Source organism: Amphiura filiformis, chromosome 16, assembly GCF_039555335.1.
Source record: "Amphiura filiformis chromosome 16, Afil_fr2py, whole genome shotgun sequence".
NCBI classification, from domain to species: domain Eukaryota; kingdom Metazoa; phylum Echinodermata; class Ophiuroidea; order Amphilepidida; family Amphiuridae; genus Amphiura; species Amphiura filiformis.
The window spans coordinates 26,625,244-26,636,098 of NC_092643.1; the positions used below are offsets into that span (position 1 = coordinate 26,625,244).

The 10,855-nt window shown below is 37.0% G+C and overlaps 1 long non-coding RNA gene across 2 annotated transcripts; it reads left to right on the forward strand.

Annotated features, from left to right (window-relative positions):
- The first annotated feature begins 489 nt into the window (after nucleotides 1–489).
- Nucleotides 490–5,869, forward strand: LOC140135809 (uncharacterized). 2 transcript variants are annotated; one of them, XR_011856573.1, is made up of 3 exons: nucleotides 490–850; nucleotides 1,827–1,906; nucleotides 5,358–5,869. It is a non-coding gene; the product is annotated as an uncharacterized lncRNA (long non-coding RNA). The 2 variants fall into 2 exon arrangements; XR_011856572.1 differs by lacking the exon at nucleotides 490–850 and having other exon boundaries at nucleotides 1,509–1,906.
- Nucleotides 5,870–10,855: the final 4,986 nt, after the last annotated feature.

Consider the following 10,855-nt stretch of genomic DNA (forward strand, 5'->3'; position numbering starts at 1 on the left):
GTTACAACACCCCCCGCTCAGAAAAACTGTTTCGTCCGCGAAACTCCTCAGCATGGTCCTACAAAATATAAAACATAAATAATAATCATATGTACATGTTCTAACATGTTTACGACAATATAATGAACTCAGATGAACACCATATTGATATTTGCATTGTTGATACGATCAGCTGATCTTTGTTTACATATGAACAGCTGATCACAATAATAAGAAGAATCGGGCCCCAAAAGTAGTGACGTCATTTTATCGTCATATTTTAAACTTCGTTGATTTTTGCCTGCTTTTGAAATACAAAAAAAAAATCTCTAAAATTTCTAGCGCAGAAAACTCTTTCTTTTCCCCATTTTTCTTTACAATTTTGACCAAAACAAACATTTCAAAATATATGTACATGAAATTTCTTGAACTTGCACTAGATAGGCCTACTTTGGTTTGTTTGTTTTGCAAATTCAGTATATTTCCTTTAATCACTGCGTTGTCTTTTTTTAAGACATTTCTTGTTTGCAAGAAAGAATCTAGCAACACTTCGTAATGTGTCATGTGATGTGAATGTCAACGGTAAACATGGTAAACATCAACGCTAATCAATCTCGCATATTTTCGGCTTTCCAAAATAATTCAACATTAAATCTACTAATATTGTGAATTAATGAATTTTGCATAAATACGGGAACATGGCAGCATGGAAACCAACATCCAGACTACGTTGCATCTATTTTGCAACACATGTGGGACTACAAACATGACAAAAATCAAAGGTGATCGTCTACAAAAAATGATTGAAGATTCGACTGTACTGCAACGCAGCTTTGAGATTGTATCAGGGCCATTGGCTAATGAAATAGAGGTAAGGATGCAATTTTAAAATTAATTCCACGTTTTAAATTTCTGAAACAGGTTTAGCACATAATAAAAACATTCATTATTTTTGTACAACAACCTTCCAATAACATTAACAAGAAATAAAACTACAGCCAGTACACAGTCACAGCTGTTGTTGAATTTTGACTATTTTGCAATTTCATGATTTAGAAAGAATTTGGATAATTCAGAACTTCGAATAAAATGGCTTCTAAGAAAACATCTCACCAAAACGTTTTATTAATGATTGAAGTCCTTATTAATTAGCATTTTGAAATCAAAGTAAACGAAAAATTAAAAAAATGCTCGCATTCAGCAAAGTTGCCTTGATTTCTTGATCCTTTCATCTACTCTGTCTTTGATGGCGGTCGGTGACTGGTAAGCTGCTTCAGTCTATAGAATCTTGCTTGCTGCTGATTTACCATCAAACGACTTGTCCTTCGGCGCTTGCTTGTCCTCCACTGGTTATTCTGGACTTGGATGACAGTCAGTGACTGGTTGTAGTATGGTGCTTCACTCTAACTCTGTAAACTTGAGTTGCTGTTGATTCGTCATCAAACGACTTGTCCCTCGCTGCTTGCTTGCCAATACTGGCTATTCTGGACCTGGTTGGATGACAGTCGCGTCGCTCCCGAGTCGGTGACTGGTAGTGGTAGTAGTCTGGCGTTTCACTTGGTGACTTGAGTTTGCTGCCAACTCACTTCCAAAAGAGCTGTCTCTCGTCACTTGATGGGTGGCTGGTTCTTCGCTGGATGGCGAGATGTCATTGGCCAACATCGTTATGATGAGTGCTTGGTCATTGCAATCTTGTACTGCCCAAGGCCCAAAGCGATGAATGGCTTTTCACCTGGATGGTGAGAAAAAGAGAGGGCCAGGATTTTTTTCTTTTTTTTGGGGGGGCTTTCTCACTTCATGAAACATGTGCAGTAAATAGTATCTTCTCTCTTTTTTTCTCTTTTTAGGGTACTTAGCCACTGGGGACGAGTGACTTCCTATACTGCTGCGGGTACACAGCAGGGGCTCTGCACATGTGGGGCTAGAGGTAAGTAGAATATTTACCTCATTCTTACTAAATGCTAGGGCAGGGCTACATGAACTGGGCTCTCTGGATCACCACCTTGCTGAAATCAAGCGCTATGAAATTATTTGGTGTCCAAATTTAAAATATATATTTATTTTTTTTTGCTACCGTACTGTACATCAACTATTCCATTTCTCATGCAACCAATTGCATGACTGACTATTTAAATTCAGTTGATCTTTCCAGTACTGTAAATATTCATTGATTTGACTGTTCCGTAGCTCATGCAACTCAGTTGCATGAGCGACAATTTGACTGAGTCAAATCTTGCACCATTTAATAAAAATGCTAGGTGCATATTCTGAAACCATGTGGGACACAGGTAAGACACCGTCGCACCAACCAGTCCTGAGATCAAGGGATCTACAACCAATCCGTGTAATGCCTTGTAGCAAGTATACCAACATGAGAACAGAAATAAAAATAGGGTTTAGGGCTACATTTTTTTTTTATTTATTTATTATTTTTTTGGACAGGGGCATGAAAGGCACTTTGCAGATAATTCGTAATACTAAACAATTCACATAGCTCTTAAAAAAAAAATAAAAACAATAATTTTGACTCAAAAGTTCCTCCCTAGGTCCACAGTCCAAACATGGAAATAATCCACTAATAAAATGATCTCTCATGCACAATATTTATCAATTGAATTTCCTTTGTCATTCACAGGCAATGAACCTAAAACATCCATCCATACTGTGGATAATTTTTAAAAAAAATGTATATCCATTCCCTGGATAATACGGCCTAATAATCCATACTCTGGATTTATTCCTTAAAAAAAAATGTATATCCATTCCCTGGATAATACGGCCTAATAATCCATACTCTGGATTTATTCCTTAAAAAATGTATATCCATTCCCTGGATAATACGGCCTAATAATCCATACTCTGGATTTATTCCTTAAAAAAATGTATATCCATTCCCTGGATAATACGGCCTAATAATCCATACTCTGGATTTTTTCCTTTAAAAAATGTATATCCATTCCCTGGATAATACGGCCTAATAATAATCCATACTTCGCTTTCTGGATAATACCTAAAAAAAATATGTGTCCATACTATCACATTCTGGACGGCCTATAAGATATCCATACTTCGCTTTCTGGATATATACCTAAAAAAATATGTGACAACTTCATGAGTACTCTGCTATGACCTTCAGATTTTTGTCTCTGAACACAATTCTCGCATTATAACGTACCCAATTAATCATATCTTTAAAAACATAAGTGCTCTGCTATGCATTCCAAATTTTGTTTCTGAATACAGTCCTCGCATTATAGCGCACCCGATTAATACCCTTTTTAAAAACATATAACAGTGCTCTGCTATGTCCTTCAGAATTTTGTCTCTGAATACAATTCTCGCATTATAGCGCACCCGATTATCACATTTTGAAAACATTTAATAGTGCTCTGCTATGCCTTCCAAATGTTTATTTCTGAAAACAATCCTCGCATTATAACGCACACAATTAACAACATTTTTGCAACAACCTAGCCATTAATAGTATTACCTGACTTCCTGGTGATTTTCTTTCTGGCCTAAATTAAAATGGCCTCCTATTATTGTGGAGCGGTCACAGAGGGCCCTTCTGTAACACTCCTCAGGTAACAATATTATTGGTTTTATGTCCCAGCGACCAGCGCTGGTGACAACTTGTGCAACACATTGTAAAAAAAGCAAAAAAAAACCAAACAAGTCACCCCATATACATAAATATACATTCATATATTTTGGGTACCTCATTCCATGGATCGTATCCTTATTTTAAATACTGAATGGCCTAAAATGGACTTCCATCTGCAGTCTTAAGTTTAACTGCCTAAATTATTCCTCTATTAGGGGACCACACATACATGTACTACACATGTTTAACCAAATTTTTCAAAAATCTTTTCTTGAATATATTTTTAACCTATGAGCTATGTGAACCATTTGTATTACTTTTTACTGCAACTATACACATTGTGCGATTCAGGACCAAAAAAAATAAATACTTAGTTTTGACATCCATGAGTATATGGGGCTTGTGCACTTTGGATTTCTGAGAAGGAGTTTACAAAAATGAATAAAATTTAAAGGGCAAGTGAACTTCTTTCCTACCATATTTTCTATCTTTCTAATTCTAAATCAACAGAGTTGATTTTCATATATAACTATTTGTGTTCCATGGTTTCTTTACTCTAGCCCAAATTTAAACTGTTCTAATTCAACTGATAATACCGACGATGATAATGATTAAGCTTTGGGCCATTATTGAAGGCTTGGTTTCGGGAATTTCCCATATTCATTTTCTCTCTAACTTGTTCGGCAAATCTAGGACAATTAATTTTCTTGTGCCCTGGTTGATCACACCAGAAGCAAATTATCTTGTCTCGTTGGTCTTGGTCATTTCTCATTCTTTTCTTATTGACCATTTGATTTTTTATACTTTTCACTCCTGATTGGATATCTGTCAGAGTCTTTTGCAATTTGTTGGTCTCTAATATTGATGTTTTCCCTAGAGATTTGGAGTTAATGGCTCGGACTCCTGTGCTTTGGTAGTGGAATGAATTTTGAGGGAATTTCCGGGCTTCCACTTTAATTGCAATTCGCACTGCTTCATCAAGGAGGATGGTTCCTTAAAACACACCCATTCCGCACATTGGCACAAGCAATGGCATCAACGAAATAGTCTTGAGCTATGCGTTCTTGCATCTTATACGTAGCGGCAGGATGAGCGCGTTTCACCAATCGCCTAAATTCGTGGGCCAATTGTGGGTACGTTTCTCCAGGTTGCTGAATCCGATTGCGTAACAAAACTCGGAATAAATCTTCTTGTCCTTGGTCACCAAATCGTGCTGTCAGGACTTTTACCAAGTCATTAAAACTTTGAAGCGTTTGTTCATTAACATAACCAAGGACTTCTAGGGCTATCCCCTTAAGACTATGACCAAGCCAAAGCAATTTCTCATTGGAATTCCAATTGTTGAGTTTGCAGGCCATTTCAAATTGAATCAGAAAATCGGACCAGGTGGTGGTTCCATCATAGGTGGGTGGTTTTACTGAGAACTTATGCTGTGCAATTGAATCCTTGATTTCATGCATGTCATGAATTATGGATGACATGCTTTCTCGGACTGTGGCAATTTCTCTAACCACTTGATGCATTTCAACTTGTTCTTTATTTTCACCGGCATTTTCCATATTTGCAATAACAAAAAGGGTGTTATCATTTTCTGGGTGATTTTCAACAAGTGGAAGTTCTTGGGATCTGGGTCTAGGTCTGACTGAACCACTTGACGATCCGAAGGAAGTCTCAATTACACAGTCATTAGCCCCGATTACCTGAGTGTCACTGTTATTTTGACTCTCTGTTAATTCGCTTTCTAATTCGTCTCTTTTATTCTCATTTTCTACAGGTGCATGGTCTTTTAGGCTGCCGATGAGTCTTCCGGAACTCAGGGAACGTGCTCCCTCTTCGCTATTCATCACTTGACGGGGTTATTTTCCTAATAAAAAGAGAAAAAGTATCCCACTCCTGACACCATTGCAAGGATGACGCGAGCCTCACGAGGGCGCTGCACATATTATAATATAAGGATGGAGAGCTATGCTATGAAAAGAACTATTTAATATCTAAACCGAAGAGCAAATGAAAGGACATATATCGAATGATCAAATAATATGATAAGGACGTCACGCACGAAAGGCCAATAAATTGGGAACAGGGAAGATCATCCATGCGTGATGATGATTGGATGTCGAAGTCGCAATCTCTCATATGAAATCAACCATTTATGTATGTAACGGTAAATAAAATGATTGGAAAACTTCGACCTCAAAATCATCATCATTCATTTCATATATTAATAAACAATAATTCAGACTGAGACTTTGAAATGGTAAAATAAAATGACAACTGAAATACAAATTGAAGTTTGATTGTCGAGATTTGTTATATTATAAAGGCGTATATATTTAAAAATGGTAAATACAAATATTGATGAGAGTGTGACATGAAATATAAATGGAGAAGTTGAGCCTATAAATATTTAATCAGGATTTCAACCCAGGCTCCTTTTTAAGGGAATTTCTTGTTTAAGAAAGTCTTGAATTGTGACTGAGAAGAGTGGCAATAAAATACAAGAATTACTCCTTTACATAAATCCCAAGGGTTTAAAATATACAAAGAAATTTCTGTATTCACAGAAATTTGGAATCAAATTTTATAGCAAATTAAAAGTGATTTCTTGCGAGAATCCAGGCCTACTTTTTAATACCGATAATCAGAAATCTATTTACCAATTGGGAATGAATCTAAATTTATCCAAAGTTGGAATCCAAAATATAAAAGTCCAAACGCGAATCCATAGTCCTACAAAATGGGAATAAATCCAAAGTGCACATTTTAGAATATAATTTTGAAACTAAGAATTTTTGGGAATCATCACCTTAAAGTGATTAAATATAGGTGCTTTCACCTTAAGCATGCATGCAATACAAACTTGGCCGAAGGTCATCTGACGGAGTTTCTAACACAAAAATACGGCAATGTTAATTGCATGCATGTTCATTAAAAGACCTATTTTTACATTAATAATATATCATGGATGCAAAATCTAAGCATAGGAAGGGACATAAAAAATATAATACCGGTGATGGCATTTCATCTCGTATTTAATGGAAGCCTAAAAATTGTGATCATCATAAACAGCAAATCGCCGGCGACGATCAAGTCAAAAGTTGAGTTAATAATTATCAATTAGCAAATCAGTTTCAAAAATACGAGATGACGATCCGATCACCGGTAAAGATAAAAATAATTCATTTTGCCATTTTAAATAGCAAAATGACCACCTTGGTGGGAATTCCCACCAAGGGGTTTAGGTTAATTAAAAATTAACCGATCATACCTAAATTATCGATCCGATGGTCAAACCAAGTTGAATTCTCCGTATGTAATAAAATGCGACTATCTCCTTTGGTCCCAAAGCAAAAAGTGAATTGTTTTAGAATCTTTTCCTGCATGTTCCAAACATTACCGTCCGTCCGCGTATTCTTTCCTAAATCGCGCAAGCAAATTTGGGTCGCGCGATTTGTGGCGATAGCTACGCGTACGCATGTTTTTGAGTCCCCGCGACGCGCCTACAAAGCAACCACGCAAAAGCAAATCTAAAATAAAGGGTGAAATAAAAGATAAACTAATCAAAATATGCTGAACGCTGCCGACGGTAATCATGGAATAATGCAGGAAGCTTTTCAATATTTTAGGTCTACTGGGAGTTTCGTTTCAGCTGGCAGTATCCTCGCGGTGTGCATAATAAAAATGGCGACCTTCATAGCGGGACATCGGAAGAATTTATATAGTTTTAATTTGAGTTCTGAAGGCAAAAATACTACTAAAATGGAAAAATAAAGGATAGGGGACTTTGAATGAGATATTTAATTAAAAGGTGAGCTGAAATTTGGCAGGGAAAATTAATCGCGAAGGTGGAAACAAACCAAATAAAAATACGAAATAGAAAAGCTTAAAAAAATACGGGGGTCCTTGGATCGCCGTTACAGTATGAAGGTTGAGCGCTTAATCCGGTCGCTATAAAAAAGAAAAGAAAATGTTTTGAAAAATAATTAGATCTTGTGAAAAGTTAAACAAGACACACAAGTATAGTGAAAATTATAGATAGGTCTAAACGCAGCTCAGGAATATCGAGTTTATTGATCGTCCTGGTTATTTTTCTTTTTGGCATATTCATATTTTAACAAAAACTCAAACAAACGTTGTGGTAGGCCTAGGCCTTCAAAGGCCTACCACATGTCCCAACACGCGTACACCTAATTGGACCTTGTTGTCTTTGTAGGACAACAGGGCAATTTTGAATTGATGAATTAACTTAACTCCTGGTATTAATACTTCTGATGGTATCAAGAGTATAAGTTGATGGTAAATAATATAGTTAGGGTGAGTTAACTTTATTATAGACTATAGCGTTACAATTAGTTCGTCAATTAACTTACTCGGGAGTTACACAAATTTGGTGCAAATACAAATAGCCAATTATAGCTGTATTAAGGAATCAGATAGCAACGTTTGCGCAGTGATGCTATCCGATTCCTTAAACTCATCTACACACCAAAGGTTAATAATGAGCCATAATGTACGATCTCATAATATGAAATTGGATTTCAAAGCGGATTTTTTTTTTTGCATATCCCAATTTTACACCTAAATGGAATCAGACAAATTTGCTGCGTAAGGGCTCGTAAGGTCAACAGAGCAATTTGACATGTCCTCCACGAATCCATTGAGCCAAGTCAGTCAGCCATTACTGGGACCCGTCTGCACCAAACTGGTGTTGCTACTGCACAATTGGGTGGTTAAATCCGCTTAAAAATCGATGTTGAATTGTATTATGTAGTACACTTTCATCTTTCTTTTGTCTACGTGTAACACGGGTGATGGAATGCAGTTTAATATCCCCGCCAAGGCCACATCATTTCACATTTTACCTAAGGGGGGGGGGGTCCCAGCTATGGCTGCCATTGAGGTGTAGGAATGCGTGAAAATGGATTCGTCTATAGAACTCCATGTTAAACAACCAAAATCGCCAGTGGGGCTTATTTCACTTTTCCTTGTATGCTTAAAATATTAAATGGACAGAAAGCCTTCATGGAGTTGCTACTAATATTAATTCAGCATTTTGGGTAAGAAATATAAAATCTGACAGACATCCTGTATTATAAGATAAACCTCTGTTAAATAAAACGTACCATCTACGAGATTCCATACGTTACAGTAGTTTCTTCCACCGTCCAAGAGCTCCATGTCATAATCCGTTGTGGTGGAATACGACTTAAAAATAAATATAATAATAATAATAATAATAATAATAATAATAATAATAATAATAATAATAAAAATACTTTTTAACACAAGTGTGTGTTTTAAAAACATAAACATCTTTATATTTTTACGTGTTTTAATGTTATTTTAGTGTTTATAAATTAACACCACTATACCTTCACTGTCCAGACAAGTGTTTATTAAGTGTTCAAGTGTTTATTAAGTGTTGCTCTGCTGTTTTAGCAATGTATTTTCACGAGAACATTTTCCAACCACAAAAGGGCTCGAACTCGGACCCTCAGTTGCAATAAAGTCTAATATGTCATATCAACTGCGCTAACTTGACTACTCAGTGTCCCATATATTACTATAAATCATGATTATCTTACCCATCCATAGCATCCGTACGGCATCTTGTAAAGGAAAATATAAAGAAAATCTAGATGTTGGAGGTCGGGTGTTTGGTGCATGCCGTAGACAAAATCGTCATATCCATAAAAGAGCTAAACAAGAAAACATTAAAAAATCAAATTAATATTTTGGACAATAGGCCTAATGTTACCTCAAAGAAAGTCTTCAAGGCGACGAAAAAACTCTCAATGGGCGGACGAACCTTTCAAGTAAGGTCGGTTGGGCGTTTTATTATTTTTTTCGCAAATGACTCTAAAATCTTTTGACTGCATGGCTTCTACACTGCACTGGTCATCTTGCTGTTTGGTTAATACACATTTTGATGTGATCAGTTATCAGAATTAATAATCTTGATTATACCCCACCAGAGATTGTTATCTAAGCTGCGAGCCTATGGAGTGGAGAGTAAAGTGTTAAAATGGATTCAAGAGTTCCTGGTTGGAAGGAAGCAGAAAGTAGCAGTAGGGGACAGCGAGTCCAGTTGGTCTGAAGTATGCAGCGGAGTACCGCAGGGCTCAGTATTAGGCCCAATATTATTTGTGCTCTACATTAATGACCTGCTGGAGAACCTGGAGTCAAGCGTTAAAATGTTTGCTGATGATACGAAGCTTTAAAGGAATATTATGAAGGAAGTAGACAGGAGATTAGTGCAGAACGACCTAAATTCTCTCCAGAAGTGGTCAGAGACATATGGCTTTTGCGGTTTTAACGCAAGCAAATGTATGAGAATGCATATGGGCAAATACCAACAGTGGTTCAGAGTATCAACTTGGAAGTGAGAAGAAACCCCATGATAGTGAGGAGAAAGACATGGGAGTAATGATCACAGAAAATGGGAAGGCAAGTAAACAGTGTGCAGCAGCAACCAACAACGCAATGAACAAGTTAAGAATAATCAAGAGGAGCTTTAAGTATTTAGTATTAGTCTGCTCATACAAGACGTACATCCGCCCCCACCTAGAGTATTGCGTTCAATACCTAAACCTAGAGTCAAGCTACAGGAAGGATATAGACATGATTGAGAAAGTACAGAGCAGGCTAACAAAGCTGATTCCAAGTCTGAGATCCAAAGAGTATACCCAAAGGCTGAAAGAGCTGAAGTTGTACAGTCTAGAATGAAGACGATTGAGAGGTGACCTGATTGAGACCTTGCAAAATCTTAAACAGTCTGGAGGGCATTCAGGAGCAGACTATGTTCACAAGAGACGAGAATCATCTGCGGGGACACAGTGACAAGCTGTTTAAACCAGCACTGAAGAAAGGACTGAACTGTAGGAGCAAGTTCTTCTCCATAAGAGTTGTCAACCACTGGAACAGTCTCCCAGGAAATGTGTGATGGCAAAGTCTGTAAATGAATTCAAGCGTAAGATAGACACCTATTGGCATCACAAATGTGGATAAAAGGCTAGTTAACCTAATTATTGGCCATCAACCTAAGTGTAAGTGTAAGCAATTCTGCAGTTAAAATAGCTACAAACATTTCTTTAAATGTAGATTTGGTCTAGAGCTGATGGAAAAAGGGGGCCATTGGGTGGCAGATTTGAAAAAAAGGAAAAAGGGGGTCATTGGGTGTAAGCTGATGAAAAAAGAAGGTCATTGGGCATTTACCTCAAAAAAGGGGTTCAATTGAGAGGCACTATGACGCGTACCAATATATGGGAGGCC